The sequence below is a fragment of the Lontra canadensis genome, unplaced genomic scaffold (genome assembly GCF_010015895.1).
Source record: "Lontra canadensis isolate GAN:19392208 unplaced genomic scaffold, GSC_riverotter_1.0 scaffold6, whole genome shotgun sequence".
Lineage (NCBI taxonomy): Eukaryota > Metazoa > Chordata > Mammalia > Carnivora > Mustelidae > Lontra > Lontra canadensis.
This window is the reverse complement of record NW_022631000.1, coordinates 18621408-18639768: the sequence shown is the minus strand read 5'-3', so window position 1 is coordinate 18639768 and position 18361 is coordinate 18621408. Positions and strand designations below refer to the sequence as shown.

The window sequence follows — 18361 nt, the reverse complement described above, 5'->3', positions numbered from 1 at the left end:
ATGCCACCTGCCTGGAATGAGTAAGATATAACCGTCCAGCCTGACATCCATATTTAATGTTTTAGGCACATGGTTCGTTGCTTCAAAACCTCAGGTGTACAAGGTGTCAGGATGTGCACAGACTATGCCATCTACCCATTCAGCACTATCTGATCTAAAAAATGTCAACTTTCTTGCCTTCATGGAGCTTCTGTTTTAGCAGGGAGAGACAGACAGACAACATTGAGCATGATAAATACAATGTGTGGTATGTTAGGAGGTGATAAGTACACTGGGAACCAGAAAACCTGAGAACAGTAAGAGAGTGACTTACAAATATGTGAATGGGACTGTAGTTTAACATTTTCCATTTGAATACATATAAACCTCATATTTAAACTAATGTAATTTGAAGAGATTGTGCCTTTTCATAAGTTTAGAATATAGGACCATGAGGAGTCAGGCATTCAGATTCTGGTTTCTAGATCTTAGAGGAGTGATTGGCCATTTAGTCCTGGCCATTAATCCTGGCCATTTGGGGCTGGAGACAAGGATAAGAATGAACTGAAAAATCTCCGGTCTAAATCAAAATTTAGTGAGAAGAAGCTCCAAAGGAGAGAAAACACTGAATTCCCTCTTTCTGTTCTCATGGACTTGGGATTTCTCCTTAAAGATAGAAATGCATCTTGTTCTAATATTTGTCTTCAGTGTACAACAAGCATAATTTGAGTTTTGGGTGGCTTTGACAAAATATCTTATTGAAGAGATTTAAATGTTATTTGGGGAACACGTTATTTTATACATGCCATTCTTCACGTTTTATTTATACACTAAATGTTCACTTGCCAGGGACGGCCTAAAAGGGTGGTGAGTGGAGAAAGGGTAGGTTTCCTTCATCTACTCACTATCCTTTCACATCTTTTATTTCACTTTATTTATTTATTTATTTATTTATTTATTTATTTATTTATTCCAGTCGCTCCTTTTTAGGATAATCAGTGTTACTGAAATGAAGAACTGCATCTCAGAATTAAGATCAAACAACAGGGCCTGACATGATTCTGGATTTTTGATGTTCTATTTTTCATGTGCACACATAAACCTTAAATGTTTTCCTTTGGGTATTTATTACTGAATTTTCACAGTTTGTTAATCTGACTGACGCCGACCTAATAATTTATAATGCGAATATCTCTCTCTGCTCGCTGCTCTCTGCTCCCAACGACACAGCATGCCCTAAGTGCCGGTAGTATCCTTCAGTCTTTCTAGTGCTTTTTGCCCTTTAGCACAGTGAGTGATTCTTCCTTTCGTGTCTTCTGGTTTTCATTGGGGCACAAAGTTGGTTAGTGAGGGAGCAGGAGGTGCATCTGTCTGTTCCAAGGCCCGCTGAGCAGCCTTGGGCTTTGGACGCCTGTGTACAGCTGGGCCCAGGACTTGCTGGTGTCAGCATTACCGCTGCTGTTCTGCTTCCGCAGCCCGAGTGCTGCAGAGACACTGTGGCGTTATGCTCTGTTTCTCAAAGAATACGCTGCCTCGGTACCTGTTTGTACAAAAGAAGGGACCATTTAGTAGAGAAATGTGAATGGAAGGGTGTATTTTGGTCTTTGAAATTTTTAAATACTCTTTTAAAAGTTCAGTTGTGCTTTCCCTTTCATAAACTATTTGAAATCCGATAGTATTGAAAACCATAGTAGTGAGTGTGTTACTGAGAAACATCTCAGTCCCTGCAGTACCAGCTCCCAGAATACATCTTGAGTCCTTTTTGCTAGTATTTAAAATACTAGCCCTTTTTGCTAGCTTTTTGCTAGTATTTAAAATATCAGAGAGTATTTTTGATGATTTAAAGGCATCACCTTGAAACAGAAAAACCTATGTGAATATAATTCAAGCCAAATTTAGAACCTTTCCACTCTAAATTGGCTTCTGTTTTGATAATGCCATTATTTTTCTTATTGCAAAGGCTGGAAATGCTGGATTGCTTTTATTTTTTATTTTTTGCTTTTTTATTCAGCATCCTCTACTTCTGTTAAGCATTCCTGACAGTTCATTATTTTCGTATCTCCAAGCTTACCCATTTTATTCTCTATTCCCAAAGATCCCCTGGTTCAGGTCCTCTTTACCTCCTACCTAGTTTGATGTGAGAATGTTTGAGATATTAACCAGTTTTTTCTTATATTCCCTTTGTCTAATTTGGTGGTCTGAATGATTTTTCAAGGAAAAGACAAACATTCTAATCCCGTACCATGAAGGAATCCACAAATTCTTGTGAATTTTAGAAGTTAAGTCCCAGGCATAAAGGGAATTTGTCTGGAGGATTCCAAGTCAGTCTTCCTATCCTCAGAAGTCTCTGGTTTCGAATGGTGGCTCTGTTAAGAGAACAGGACAGATGGCCATGGGAACTCTCTGTCTGGTTGGTCCTGAGAGAGCTTTGCTGGTTTCAACTGCAAGGATGACTTAGGGCAGCAAGGAGATGCCTGCATGGTGGAAGGGCATGGATGTCACCCAGAGAGAGCCAGACTTGCAGGAGGCTTGTGGAGGAAGAAGCCAATGAGGGAAGGATCTGGAGGGACCAGCTCATGGAAGAGCTTCAGAGTTTGCAGGGATAAATGACCCCAACCCCTCCTGTCCCTACACTCTCTAAATCTAGCATTTTGTAATCTTCTGTTACTTAGATGTAACCCTTGAGAAAGAGGAAGCCAGAAATTGGTTGAGATTACTTTGAATTGACTATAATTTAGTTTTTACTGTTAGTGGAATGGGAGCCTTAAAATGGAAATTAAGCACAATTATACAGAACTAAACTGTGATTTCTTCTACACATAAGTTTGTGCTTTGTAGGGGTACCCTTTGCACTGGTTCCTTTCCAGGGCTGCCTTTCCAGTCTTGCTGCTCTTGGTGAAGGAATCTACCATGGCAATTCGTGGTACATGACCTGGATATCCAGATTCTTTGTAGTCATGCTCTGCCACGTTGTTTCCCACTGGTCTCCCCGACTCGAACCTCTCACTTAGAAAGTCCACGTTCCTCACCAGCCCATCAGCCTCCTGTCTGCCAGATGACTTCCCAGCTTCCCAGCCAGCTGTTCTCTCTTTGCTTGTATTTTTCCTCCTTACTTAAATTCAGACAGGGATGGTCCCCTTTCTCTTTCTTTGCTGGTCTAAATCCTACACTTCTTCAAGGTTCAGCCCAGATTATGCTGCCTTTTTTTTTTTAAGATTTTATTTATTTATTTGACAGACAGAGATCACAAGTAGGCAGTGAGGCAGGCAGAGAGAGAGGAAGGGAAGCAGGCTCCCCGCTGAGCAGAAAGCCCCATGCCGGGCTTGATCCCAGGACACTGGGATCATGACCTGAGCCGAAGGCAGAGGCTTTAACCCACTGAGCCACCCAGGTGTCCCAGATTATGCTACTTTTAAAAACCTCTATTTTCAGATTCATAATGGTGTTGGTTTAAAAAAAAATTACAGTGCCACTCAGCACTTAGTCATGTAGTTATTTGTTTCTTGGTTTTTGTTCTGCAGCCATTAGTTTTGGGGTTTTTTTAATCCAACTAGATGATAAGCTTCTTAGGAATATGGGCCATGCACCCATATTTTTCTTACATTCTCTGGAATGCTAGCACATGGTGGGCATAGAGTAGATAATGATGATTATTCATTAATTAATAAGCTAGAAACCATTGTTATTTACATTATGTAGGAGACGAATTTTATCTTTATCTGTTTTATTCTTTATATATTTCTGTATCCCTTCCACTCTGGTAGTTAAAGAAACAAGCAGTGGGTGGATGTACTGTGCATGTCTCTGAAAAGTAAAACAAAGCTGATTTCCTCTATTTTTGGAAAGCTTGATGGTACTCATTTTTCAAGTGTCACTTAAAAATGGGTAGCTCAGTAAGTACTCTGTGTATTTCTAATGCAGCGGTGTACTTTGGTAGAAAGGCCTTTGGAATATAGGCCTCGCAGGTTTAGCATCTTTAGTTAACACTTACTCCAAGTTATTGAGGGGATAAAGAAAGCTAATGATCTGTCTTATTTAATTTTTTTAGTTATGAAACATTATCTGATATTAGAGTCCCCTTTTGACACAACTCCAATAAACAATTTTGTCACAGATTTTAGTTCTGTGTTTCACTCATTTGCTTGAAAGAAACTCAGCTGTTTTCCTGCTCTGTTCTGTAGTTTCTTTCTTATTTGATATTAGGAGGCTTGTCATAGCAGGTCCTCCTTCGTTAGGTTTTAGAGAGGCTGGATCTTCTTTTCCCATATTATTTCCCTGGCTATAATGATCCTCTGAAGGCCCAGGGCAGGCAGAAAACCTGGGGAAGGAAAGAGCTGAAACCTGAGAGGCTTCAGGTGCCCAGGGATGCTATCCTGTTCCTCTGTCCTCCCCTCCCCCAACAATACATTGGTTTTCCGCTGTCCCACTGCAGAACATAGAACCCATTTTGTAGAAGGAGGTCCTATGTCTCTTTTTGGGAATGACCTATAAAACATGTATCCTTTTTCATATATAAAAATATATAGTGCATCTAATATTTTTAAATCCTGAAATGATCCCTTACAAATAATTTGAACTTTGTAATATTCTGCTTGTAAGGCAATCTTATCAGAGGTGCTTTTTTATTAAGCTCTCAAAAAATGACACAAAACACACACACACACACACACAGGCACACACACACACACACACACACACACACACACACACACTTTCCTACTGGAAAGTCTGTCACAGGTTATTAGAGAGTGTGTCCTTATTGTGGGAATAATAAGAAAGAACAGGCATTAATTTTGGGGGGGAATCCTTTCCTCATTCAGTAATGCTGCTTGCCAATGCATAATCAAAAAATAAATAGAGGGGCACCTGGGTGGCTCAGTGGGTTAAGGCTTCTGCCTTTGGCTCAGGTCATAATCTTAGGGTCCTGGGATCGAGCCCCGCATCGGGCTCTCTGCTCGGTGGGGAGCCTGCTTCCTCCTCTCTCTCTGCCTGCTTCTCTGCCTACTTGTGATCTCTGTCTGTCAAATAAATACATAAAATTAAAAAAAAATAAATAAATAGAAAAACTTCTATGAAGAAAAAGCAGTACAACTCTATTTGTTCACTTGCTTGCTCGTTCATTTATTTATTTCACGTTTCAGTAAATGCTGATGAGAAAAAAGCACCTGGTGCTTGAGACAAAATGCCTAGGGGGCCTTTCTGGAGGGGTCTTTAAGGCGGTGCTGTCTCAGTGGAGACCTGGAAAGTTAGGAGGAATTAGAGAGTGAATGAGGTGAGGAAGTGGATACTGCTGGGCACATTGGAGGCCCTGAGGGCTGGACCTGCAGCACAGCAACTGAAGGTAAGAGTAGCAGGAGAAGGAGGCAGCTGCCCTTAGAAATGCTCATATTTAATTTTTAAAAGATGATTTGGGGTTCATATTTGACAAATAGCTGTGGCAAGTGAAATGGTTTGTTGGGCACAATTTGCTGAAGCAGTAGATTGCTATGTAGTCATACCGAACTCCTCACAGAGACTGAAGGAAGACCACAGGAGAAATGTAACACAGATCATACTGTGATCAGTGGCTTTTAGAAATTTTTCTTCTTTTACTGACAAATAATGAGTGGAATACCTGGGTATTCACTTGACAAATTTCATTCTTATGTATAGTTGTCTTTTTGATTTGGCATTCCCCTGTGTTTAGGAACCTTTAGAACTCATCTTACCTCACTAAGACTGTAAGAGTATACTGAGTTAGAGGCCTCCTTCAGTCCTGAGTTAACTTCAGAGCATGCATCTTTTTCTTCTCTGTTCTCCTTTCCCTGCCTTGGCTTCTCTGTTAGGTAGGATCACCGAGGGTGGTGGGCGCAGCTGTCTCTTCCACGTGTGGTGCCCTGTTAGCACCTCCCATGAGGGCACAACCCTGTGCACCCAGGGATGTGTGGAAATGCAAGTCAGACAAAGGGACAGGGATCCTGGGCTGGCTTGGGTAAGCTGAGGGATGTCCGGTTTATGAAGGGATAAATTGGATAGAAAGGGCAGGAGGTGGCATGTTATTTTTCAGTTGACTATCTTAAATCTGAATCTGGTCCTTATTCATGTAATCTGGCTGCTTTTGATTTGGGCAAATATATAATCTTTGATATACTGTCTTAATGCTCCCTCTGTACTGACTTGAGTCTGGAAATCCTTACATACGTCATGGGAGATAATATGATACAGAGGTGAAAGGTGCCTTTTTAATTCTGTTCCTCTAGGAAGCACATTGCCAGATGCTTGATAAAGAAAGGGGAAGGAAGGTTGAATGTCTTTTGGTAGACTTACCCAATCATTTCTGATTTTTAACTTGTGTAGAATATAATTAAGATAAATCGAATAACTCAGTCTGAAGGTGCTGTGGTATAGGGAAAGCAGCGTGCAGTCAGGGGCTTTTTAACACCTTTGCTCTTCCACAAAGTAACTTCGTGATTTTGGACTGAATACTTAGCTTTTCTGAACTGTTTCCTCACGTGTGCAATGGAGATGGCAATACCTGCTTCATTAAGGTCCTTCGTGAGCATATTAGGATAACACGCGAAAGTGCCTGGCATGGGGTGCACGGTCCCTAACCTTCAAATGAATTTAATGATTTAATTGCTCAGCACATATGTGTGCAAGGTTAAGTATGCTGGTGAGCTATGCCTGGCCCCTGCCTTCCAGCCCTTTATAGTTCACTAGTTTTAAGACCAGCCCTCTTAGAGTTGCTCCATTTGTTGTTGGAAAAGCACCAGTGGTGCCATTTCTGCTTTATGCTTTGAATCAATGGCCAGACTGGTGGTCGTTCTCAGGGTCCTGCATCAGATGGTGGACCACGTGACAGGAAGCTCACTGTATTGCTGCCCTGCTGGACCACCCGTGATCAGGGAATGCGAGAATTGTCCTGGTTTGGCTGCTACCTAGGCTGGTGATGCGGGGGTGTGTCCACCAGAATCAGGAAGGGTGGAAGACAGCCCGCACAACCACATAGCAGTCCCTCAGCTTGTAGATGTTGTTTGGGGAAGACCATGATGAGCTCTGAACATGGGGCTTGGAGAGGTAAAATTTACCAAGAGGGGAGGCTTCTGATACTGCTTTTGTATTACTCATGCTGCATTTTGTGTAAAAAAGGAGAGTGTTTTGGTGCACTGAAATGGGTTCAGGTTGTATTTGTATCATACTTGTTTCTTGGATTGGCTACTACTGCAGTTCTGTCCATGAAATTCCTCTTACTTTTCTATTTTATTATCCTTTCTGTGACCTTCTTCTTCCCCTTCCTTAATCTTCTGGTTTGGTCTTTTCTGAATGCTGCAAACTTTTCTACACCCACAACTCATCCCCTCAGCGGCTGAGGATAAAGTGAGTTGGCCTTTCCTCATCTTTCTTCCATCTCTCTAAAATGATGCTTCTGTTGCTATGCAGTAACATGTTTCTGGGTGCTTTAATTCTAAACAGCATCTATACTTTTTTCAGGAATTTTAGTGGATATAGGAAAGTATAAAGAAGAAAATAAAAATTATTCACAATGCTTTAGCACCTAAGGTCCTAGCTGTTAAAGTTTTGGCATATTCTTTCTGTCTCTTAAAAAATTATTTAGTAAACATTTGGATTTTCAGTGCAACTCATATAGATTTGCTACATTTAAAAAGTAACACTGACATATTTATGTATGATCTCTAATAGTCTGGGACTGTTTTTCCTCAAGAATTACAATTACTTCAATAGGAAAGTGCTTTATTTATTTATTTATTTTTAAAGATTTTAAAAATTTAGAGAGGGAGAGAGAGAACGAGAAAATGCATGCATGGGGGTGAGAGGCAGAAGGAGAGAATTTTCAGGCAGACTTCCTGAGCGCATAGCTCAATTTGGAGTTGGTCTCATGACCCATGAGATCATGACCTGCGCAGATACCAAGAATCAGCACTTAACCAACTGAGCCACCCAGGTGCCCCTGTTATTGTTGTTGTTGTTTTAAAGCTCATTTGTGTAAGATTGCTGTGAACATGAGCCTTGAGTCATTTTTGAGCCCCCCCTCCCAAAAAAATAAAAGAAAAAAGAGTTGAAGTAGGAATGAGAAGAGAGAGGGGCTCTTTCATTTGGGAATTTATGGCACATATTAGATGTTCAACAGTTTCTTTTCTTTCTCTTTTCTCTTACTTTCCCCTCTTTTATTTTCTTACCCTCCCTTTCAGCTTATGAACTTAGCTAAGGAATGGGGTCCCATTAGACTCTGGGGTGCCTTGGCTTCTTACAAGAAGTACTGATTCATCAAAATCAGAGACTCCTTCCCCGGGGATATCTTCATCCTTGAAAATTATATACCAAAATGTGTTTATATGTGGGCCTTTCTGGGAAGAGAACTGGCCCATGAGTTTTATCAGATTTTCAAATGATTCTGTTGCCAGAGAAAAGGTTCAAGATTTGAATCTAAGATCTGTTGTGGCTTAGTCTTTAAATTATTGACCACTCTGGACAAGGCACATAACCTCTCTGAAAAGTGGAGGAATTACTTGTGCACAGTGGACATGGGAATTGTTAAAAAAAAAAAAGAAATTAAATAAGTTTATGACAAATTGATATTATTGGTCAGAAAATATCAGGGGATGACTTACTGCCAATCTGAACCATGTGAACTATTGTTACTGTATTCTGAGGCTAGCTGTAAGCTGTGGGATTTGGGTAACAAATAGATACAGACTGAATTCGCTAGTGGGATAGATTTGGGTAGACTGTAAGGAAACATTTTTAAAAATTTTTATTTATTTATTTGACAGAGAGAGAGAGAGAGAGAGTGAGAGCGGGAACACAAGCAGAGAGAGTGGGATAGGGAGAAGCAGGCTTCCTGCAGAGCAGGGAGCCCAATTTGGGGCTCAGTCCCAGGGCCCCAGAATCATGACCTGAGCCAAAGGCAGACACTTAACAACTGAGCCACCCAGGCGCCCCTAAGGAAACGATTTTTTATGAAGAATTTCAAACACAAGAATGAGTTTGTGTAATCTCTTCTATAAACCCTCATAAAGTGGATTATATTTTTATTTGTGTGACATGGTTTAAAGTGGTTTTGTTTGCAGTTAAAATAGGTTAGATTACCTATGAAAGAGCCCATATGCTCAGAGGCTAAAAAAAAAAAAAAAAAAAAAAATCACAATACCCTACTAGCTACTTAAAAGTTTAAAATGTCTTTCTTTGCATTTGCACCTCCTCCCCTTGCCCTGCTTTTCTTCCTGCCAGTAATTTGTGTATCTGCTCTAATGTGTGTATGTACCTTAAGCTAGTGTTTTCAAGGCCTCTCTCCAGCTTGTGACATACTGGTGGGACACCTTGACCCCCTTCCTTTCCTCCTTAGTTCTGTCTATTCTTCAGCCTTCTGACTTGTACTCATTATCTGTGTGTGTGTGTGTGTGTGTGTGTGTGCGCGCATGCGCGCACACGTGTGCGTTAACTGTTTATGGAACGCTGTGGTTAATATACAGTCATAGATACAACACATCTAGCTTTTTAACTTCTCCTCCACTTTCTTGCTGTTTTATTTAAAAATACCAGAGCAAACATGCTAACCCAGAATGTTACCCCATTTAATGATACCCCAGGACCATCTTTCCCAAGATAATCAAATGTTTAGGATGCTACAGATGACTCAAGAGGAAATAACCAGAGGAACTCAAGTGAAATGAGCAGACCATTTAGGCTCTGGGTAGGGCTGGAGAGGTGTTAGAGTGATTTTAGTAAATGGTATATGGAAGGCTGAAGTACATGGTTTCTCAAGGATCTTTCTGACTCCAGTATTCTGAGACCTAAAAAGTGTTGCCCTCGTCAGCACTGAAAACAAAAGGTTTCTGTGCATAATGGAGCTCAGCATACTCCTGACCCGGGAAGCTTGGCAGGAGGCCCATCATAAGACTGTCACCAGTCAAAGTCAATATCAATTAGGGAATATTAATTAAAATTGTAGACTCCCTAAGGGGAAAAATATTGATTCTCTGTCTCTGTTTAAGATAAAACCATTGACTCTTTATTTTTATATATGGATGAACAAAAATACAGCTTTTTCCCCCCTCCACCCAAATGAAAGATGGTAACATGGAGTATTTTGGAAGGTATGTAGTAATAGTAATGTAGCGCTTTTAGCATGCATGACCTTTTTAGCACCTCAGTACTACTTAGCAGAGCTGTTTCTTTTTCAATCTCATTTTACATAGTTTCCCTGCCCCCAGTCCCCATCTCTAGGGGTGTCCTAGCTACTGCGTTCAGACATAGTCCTCCTACACGGCTGGAGCCCTTCCTCCACAGAGTGATCGTTGTCAGAATGATGGGACCATACTCACAATGGATTCATGTCAATGAAAAGCAAAAATCTTATCTATGTGCTGAGTACTTCTGGTTATTTTATGTTCATCAGGTAATGTCTGACTTCTGGGTGGATTTTAACAATCTTTGCTTAAGCATCCTGTTTTCAGATAGAGAGAAACTATTGGACTATAGAATGGCAGAGGTAGACTGAGTAATGAAGAGCATATAGACCAGGGGTCCTCAAATGTAAGCCTGTATTAGAACGATCTGGGGAGCTCATTCAAGACACCTTGCCTTGTTTTTTTACCTCCTGAGATTCTGATTTGAATGCCTGAAGTAGGGTCTTTGAATCAGCAATTTTAAACAAATGCCTCAGATAATCCTGGTGTGTGAAAGGCAGGGGCCTCCTTGTATAGGTCCCCAAAGCCCCGAGGGTCCCACACTGGCTCACCTAGAGTTGGGTATGTGGCATGGTAATTATGCAGATTTAAGTTTCAGCAAAGAGGCCAGAGTGGGAACTGCTTTTATAAAGATCACTGAACACCTCCTGATTGCCAAATACAGGCACATTGGCTTTCAGGTTTCATAATAAATTGACTTAAACTTGCAAATTGACTTTATAGTTTTTTCTGCCTATGCTTACTTATTCTTCCCCCCCACCCTTGGTACTTGTCTTCTCTCAGCAGTCACTCCTTGCTCTCTTTCGCTAGTGCCCTTTCCTCTGTCTACCCCTAAATGTGGCTGTACCATGATGTTCTGGCTTTTTTTTTAAATTTTTAATTTTTTTATTTTTTTTATTAACATATAATATATTATTAGCCCCAGGGGTACAGGTCTGTGAATCACCAGGTTTACACACTTCACAGCACTCACCATAGCACATACCCTCCTCGATGTCCATAACCCCACCACCCTCTCCCTACCCCCCCACCCCGGCAACCCTCAGTTTGTTTTATGAGATTAAGAGTCTCTTATGGTTTGTCTCCCTCCCGATCCCATCTTGTTTCATTTATTCTTCTCCTACCCTCAAACTCCCCACGTTGCATTGCCACTTCCTCATATCAGGGAGATCATATGATAGTTGTCTTTCTCTGATTGACTCATTTCACTGAGCATGATACCCTCTAGTTCCATCCATGTCATCGCAAATGGGAAGATTTCATTTCTTTTGATGACTGCATAGTATTCCATTGTATATATATATACCACATCTTCTTTACCCTTTCCTCTGCTGATGGACATCTAGGATTTTTCCATAGTTTGGCTATTGTAGACATTGCTGCTATAAACATTCGGGTGCACATGCCCCTTCGGATCACTACGTTTGTATCTTTAGGGTAAATACCCAGTAGTGCAGTTGCTGGGTCATAGGGTAGCTCTATTTTCAACTTTTTGAGGAACCTCCATGCTGTTTTCCAGAGTGGTTGCACCAGCTTGCATTCCCACCAACAGTGTAGGAGGGTTCCCCTTTCTCCGCATCCTCGCCAGCATCTGTCATTTCCTGACTTGTTAATTTTAGCCATTCTGACTGGTGTGAGGTGGAAGTTCTGGCTTTTAATTTTTGTGTTGTACTTGACTGATATTCTGTTCAGTTTCATGATTTCATGGGCCCACTTGTCTGTGTCTTGTAGAGCTTGCTCTTTTCCTGTATTTCCGGCTACCTACTGGGCATTTTTATCTGCTTGTCCTTCGGAACCTTCAAACTCAGTGTCTATAATCAAGTCCAAATCATTTTTTCCCAGAAATTTCCTCCACCTGTATTTCCTATTTTAGTAAATGGACCCACCAATGGCTTACCCAGAGTACTAGACAACTGGAGAAACACCCTCCTTTCCTATTTGAGAGAACTGTTGTCAGTAATAATCATGAAATGAAAGAAATAGTAGTCATGACCAGAAGATAAATTTTTCTTACTGAAATTGTGTACATATAATCAAAGCAGTAACAAAATAAATCAATGTTACAATACAAAAAGGAAAAACTTGTAACTTAGAGTAATGTAATTGAGTGGATGTAATAATTGAGAAGAGGAGGGGAAAACATGTGAAGAAGCACTTCTAAAAGAGTGAACCTCACAAGGGCTGAAATGAGAGCTGAAATGATTCAGGTGTGTTTCTTCTGTTGCAACCACTATGCTCATTCAGTTTATGGAGAATCTACTCTTCAAACCCAGGACTGTGTAGTTGGAGACAGAAGTTCACTGGAAGTGAGCCCCAGTCCTCACAGACAAACACGAATTGGAGGCCAGACCCTAGATTCCGTAAATGTAAATCACTTGTAATTTGTGACTTCTGTGAAATAACTTCCAAGTAGAATGCAATGCTTATTTTTTTTTAAAGATTTTATTTATTTATTTGACAGACAGAGATCACAAGTAGGCAGAGAGGCAGGCAGAGAGAGAGAGAGGAGGAAGCAGGCTCCCTGCGGAGCAGAGAGCCCGATGCGGGGCTCCATCCCAGGACTCTGGGATCATGACCTGAGCCGAAGGCAGAGGCTTTAACCCACTGAGCCACTCAGGCGCCCCGAATGCAATGCTTATTAAAGGTTAAGAAATTTTTAAAAATGTGCCAACTCTAAGTTTACGTATCTATTACTAAAACTTAATAGTCACTGTTGCACTTGTTTAGAATTTAAACGAACACATTTTTTTTTCAGAGAATAATTTATCAGTGACATTGTTTAGAATTGCTGGTTCATGGTAACAAGAAGTCAACTGGATTTTAGTCTGCTTTATTCTTATTTTTAAGTTGATGACGTAAACAGCACACCCCATTTTGTCAGATTCACCCCTATGCCCTTACTATACTACTGGGTCCTGCCATTCACACATTTACCTCAAGCTGGGAGCCTAAGAATAATTTTTAAAATTTCTTTTCTTTTTTGTTTATGGAGGGGTTTTTTTGCTTTTTGTTTTTTTTGTTTTTCCTCTGACTTCTTCATGATATGGTTAACTCACTATTTTGGAGACTTCTCCTTTTTGCTAGAGGGGAACATTTTTGGCAAATCTGCCTTTATCACTTTAAATATGTAGCTTTTTTTTTTTTTTGAGGTATCATTTATATATAGTAAACTTGACTCTTTTTAGTGGACAGTAGAGTGAGTTTTGAGAATTGAGGATGGTGTGGAAGCGTGAAAGAGCCTGTGACCCTGCAGAAGCTCTGTATGGGAGCCCAGAGGTCTGTGTGTGCAGGACTTCATGGCCAGCGGCAGCTGTCTGGGACCACAGGCCAGGAGGGGTGCCAGCAAGCAGGCCCCCCGAAGCCTAGAAACAGCCACAGCTCAACAGGAACCAGTCCAAGGAAGAGAGCCACTGTAGCTGACAAGAGCAGGGATGTCCAGGGGACGTTGTCTGGGTCGGAGGGATCTTGTGAGCCCCATCCTGTATTGTCTCCCTTACTCATCCTGGATAAGGGTGAGAATGGGATGGCAGAGAGCTACCAGAGACTGTCCTAAAGACACTCAGTCTTCCGGAGGGATCATGTCATAAGCTGGCAGTTCTGGCAGGTCAGATTTTGAATAGGTAAATGTTTAAGCTGAAGCCTTGTTTAAACTAGAAGAAATTGAAATATTGCTGATGGGGCTTCTGAGGGTGATTAAATCAGCTATAGAAATGAAAGAGGCTGCATTTTCTTTGCCCAACTGAATGTTTCAAAAATAAATCTGTATTATTTACCACAGAAAATAACCCTTGCCAAAAATAGATTTGTAATGTCACCCTGTGACAATAGGAGTAATATGATAAATGCATGGGAAAAAATTCAGAAACAATGTACACCAACAGCCTTTATTTCTGAATGGTAACTTTACATGTGATTTTTATTTTCTTTTTCTATTTTTATGTTTTTTCCCCTTAAATTGTCTGAGAGAAATTATATGCTTTGTAGCTAGGAGAAAGAAATGCTATTAAAAATAGAAATTAATCAATGAGCAAAAACTAATAATTTCTTTATCAGATGTACATGCGTATGACACAGCCTTATGGTATACATTTTACATGTAAATATTTGATACAGTACATTTTTGGAATTTTATATTTTGTTTTTTGTCACCTAGTATCATAAAGGATCATTTCCCCTTTTCCCTAAATATTTTTTTTTAATTTTTTTAAAAGGATTTTATTTATTTATTTGAGAGAGAGCAAGAGCACAAGCAGGGGGAGGAGCAGAGGGAGAAACAGACTGCCCACTTAGTGTGGAGCCTGATGTGGGTCTGGATCCCAGCACCCTGAGATCATGACCTGAGCCAAAATCAAAAGTCAGATGCTTAACCAACTGAGCCACGCAAGTGCCCCCTAAATGTGTTGTTAATTAAAAAAAAAAAAGCTGTGAATAGTTTGTTGATGAATCATTTCTCTGTTGTTGGACATCTAGGTTGTTTTAAAAATATCACCATTTTAGGGACTCCTGGGTGGCTCAGTTGTTAAGCATCTGCCTTCAGCTCAGGTCATGATCCCAGGGTCCTGGGATCGAGCCCCACATCCGGATCCCTGTTCAACAGGGGGCCTGCTTCTCGCTGTGCATCTCTCTGTCAAATGAATTTTTAAAATATCACCATTTTAAGTAATCCTGTAATATACATAATTCTTCGTAAATTTTTGCATGTTTTTTCAAAAATGTAAATTTATTTTGTGACTTTTATTCCAATTCCTGTTAACAGTTTAAAGTCTTACCATGAAAAATTGTGGGTTTGTGTGTGTGTGTGTGTGTGTGTGTGTGGTTTTTTTAAAAGATTTTTAAAATTTATTTTTATTTAAACTCAGCCAACACTTAGTACATCATTAGTTTCAGATGTAGTGTTTAATAATTCATCAGTTGTGTATAACACCCAGTGCTCATCACATTGTGTGCCCTCCTTGATGCCCATCACCCAATTACCCTATCCTGCCACCCACCACCCTCCAGCAACCCTCAGTTTATTTCCTATAGTTAAGAGTCTCTCCTGGTTTTTCTCCCTCTTTGATGACTTCCTATTCAGTTTTCCCTGCATTCCCCTATGGTTCTCTGCACTGTTCCTTATATTCCATATATGAGTGAAACCATGTGTTAAGTCTTTCTCTGACTGACTTATTCACTCAACATACTACCCTCCAGTTCCATCCACATCAATATAAATGGTAAGTATTCATACTTTCTGATGGCTGAGTAATATTCCATTGTATATATATACTACATCTTCTTTATCCATTCATCTGTTGATGGACATCTGTGCTCTTTTCACAGTTTGGCTATTGTGGATATTGTTCCTATGAACTTTGGGATGCAGGTGCCCCCTTCAGATCACTAAATCTTTGTGGTAAATATCTAGTAGTGCAATTGCTGGGTTGTAAGGGTATCTCTATTTTTAATTTGAGGAAACTTCATACTGTTTTCTGGAGTGGCTGTGCCAGTTTGCATTTTAATTCTTCTTTAATTTCCTGGTTGAACCATTCATTCTTTAGTAGGATGTTCTTTGACCTACAAATGTTTGAGTTCCTTCCAAATTTTCCTCTTGTGATTGAGTTCAAGTTTCAAAGCATTGTGGTCTGAAAATAGGCAGGGAATAATCCCAATCTTTTGGTACCTAGGTAGACCTGATTTATGACCCAGTATGTGATCTCTTCTGGAGAATGTTCCATATGCACTCGAGAAAAATGTATATTTTCTTGCTTTAGGATGGAATGCTCTATATATATCTGTGATGTCCATCTGATCCAGTATGTCATTCAAAGCCTTTGTTTCCTTGTTGATCTTTGGCTTAGATAATCTGTCCATTGCTGTGAATGGGCTGTTGAAGCCCCCTACTATTACCAATGTATTTGTAGTATTATCAGTGTGTTTCTTTAATTTGGTTATTAATTCATTTACATAATTGAGTGCTCCCAAATTAGGAGTATAAATATTTATAATTGTTAGATATTCTTGCTGGATGGGCCCTTTAAGTATGATACAGTGTCCCTCTTTATCCCTTACTGCAGTCTATGCTTTAAAATCTAATTTGTCTGATATGAGGATTGCTATCCCAGCTTTCTTTTGATGCCCATTAGCATGATAAATTGTTCCCCACATCCTCACTTTCAAGCTGGAGGTATCTTCAAGTCTAAAATGAGTCTCTCATAGATGGCATATGGATGGGTCTTGCCTTTTAATCCAGTCTGATACCTGGTGTCTTTCGACTGGGGGCATTTAGTCCATTTACATTCAGGGTAACTATTGAAAGATAAGAATTTAGTGCCATTGTAGTACCTATAAAATCACTGTTTCTGTGTATTGTCTCTATTCCTTTCTGGTGTGTATTACTTTTGGATTCTCTCTTCATTTACAGGTCCCCTTTAATATTTCTAGCAGGGCTGGTTTAGTGATCATAAATTCTTTTAGTCTCTGTTTGTCCTGGAAGCTCTTTATCTGTCCTTCCATTCTCAAGCAGACTCCCCACTAAGCATGGAGCCCTACATGGGGCTCTATCTCACAATAAGATCATGACCTGAGCTGAAACCAAGAGTCTAATGCATAACTGACCGAGCCACACAGGTATCTTTTTTGGTGTGTTTTCAAAATGGGCTTGAAAAATCAAACTTTTTTTCCTTTTAAAGCACCTTTCTTGGATGTGAAGTTAATGGCTGTAAACATTCATATACAAAGTATTTTAAGTTGAAGGCAAACAGGAGGAGATCACTGTAAAGTAATATTTTCTTAAATTCCCCCAGTGACTTTTCCATTTACTGTAACTAGTAAGATCATAGATACATTTACTTTAATGACATTAGTGATAAGTATATTTAACAGTTTGCAATAGTCCAAGGTTTCCTTTATTTTTTTTTTCAATTCAAGTCAGAAACTAGATTGATTTTATTTTTTTCTTGTAGTTGAAACATAGCATGCAACCAAGATTTCCTTTAAACAAAAAAGATTCTCTTCCATTATTATAACTTTAACAAAAATGGTTTTTAAAATCCACTCACTAAATGCCAACCATGATTGTTGCATTTGAAAGTACATGTTTAAATCAGTCTGAATCCTGATGTCATACATGGTTAAGTAAGAATTTGGCCATCCCTGAAGATTGCTGTTTTCCTTGTAACAGTGCCATATTCTGTAACTTAAAATACCAATAACACCCACCTTGAAAAGCCAGAAGAGGAATCCAGCTATGAATCTTAGGAGTATCACCAACAACCAGCTATAAAGAGTATGGTGATACTTAGGCCAATGAGAATCCAATACCAACTTGTTGCTTCATCTTCATATATTTCCATTCCAATTGCTTTTGCATCCAGGATTTTATCAATATGATTTGTAGCTACCCTGAGTTCTACAGCATTTCTCGTCCTTCCACTTTCATCTTTAAGTGTCTTATTTCCTACTGTCAAAATGCCATTTTTATTAAAGAAGTCAGGGAGACATCTTCGGAGAAATGGTTTGCTTGGAAAAATCACAGTTGGACAATCATCATTCAGTAAAAGCTTGTGTGAGGGTCTTTGCAGGCTTAACAAAAGTAGACTTGCAGAACTGGCTGTGGTATATCCAATAGTTCTTGTTTGTTCTGTATGTAAATTGTGTTTCCACATATGGTAAATTTTTTCTGGACACTTGGAGACACAGATCTGTGTGGTAGGGCACTGTAGTTCTGCCACCGCAGAGGGACTGGTACAGTTGGATAAGTTAAAGTGAAACAAAATGGCTTTGTTCTCATTGGGTGAGAACTTTTGGCCATAAAAGTGGTCTTTGCTATCTGTAGGCTAGGCCATTCTCCTGGATTGCCATGTATCCAGACAATAGGTCCTAAAAGACTATAGCCAGTAATGAACAGTATGGAGATTATGCAGCACAGAACATCTGTATGACTCCTTTTGGGAACAGGCCCCATGAAATTCAGATTAAATGTCTTTGGATCAACATAGGTCTCATCCTCCAAGTAAGTGTCTGGTGGTTCTTCGTCACTCGTTAAGAGGCTCCTCTCTTCAGAAGAAGGCCTAAATCACTGCAAAGTTGAGTTTCTTAGAAAGGAATCTCTGAGTGTAGAGGCAGGTCCTGTCTTCCACATTTTGTAGGTAAGAAAATGTGGTTCATAGATGTTCGAGAACTTGACACAGCTTCCAGGACTTACATGCAGCGCTTGT

General features: G+C 39.9%; 1 protein-coding gene across 2 annotated transcripts in view; it reads left to right on the top strand.

Moving 5' to 3' along the window:
* The window catches only part of IGSF11 (immunoglobulin superfamily member 11), a 134226-nt gene that overhangs the window by 50248 nt on the left and 65617 nt on the right, over positions 1-18361 (top strand). The window lies entirely within an intron of this gene.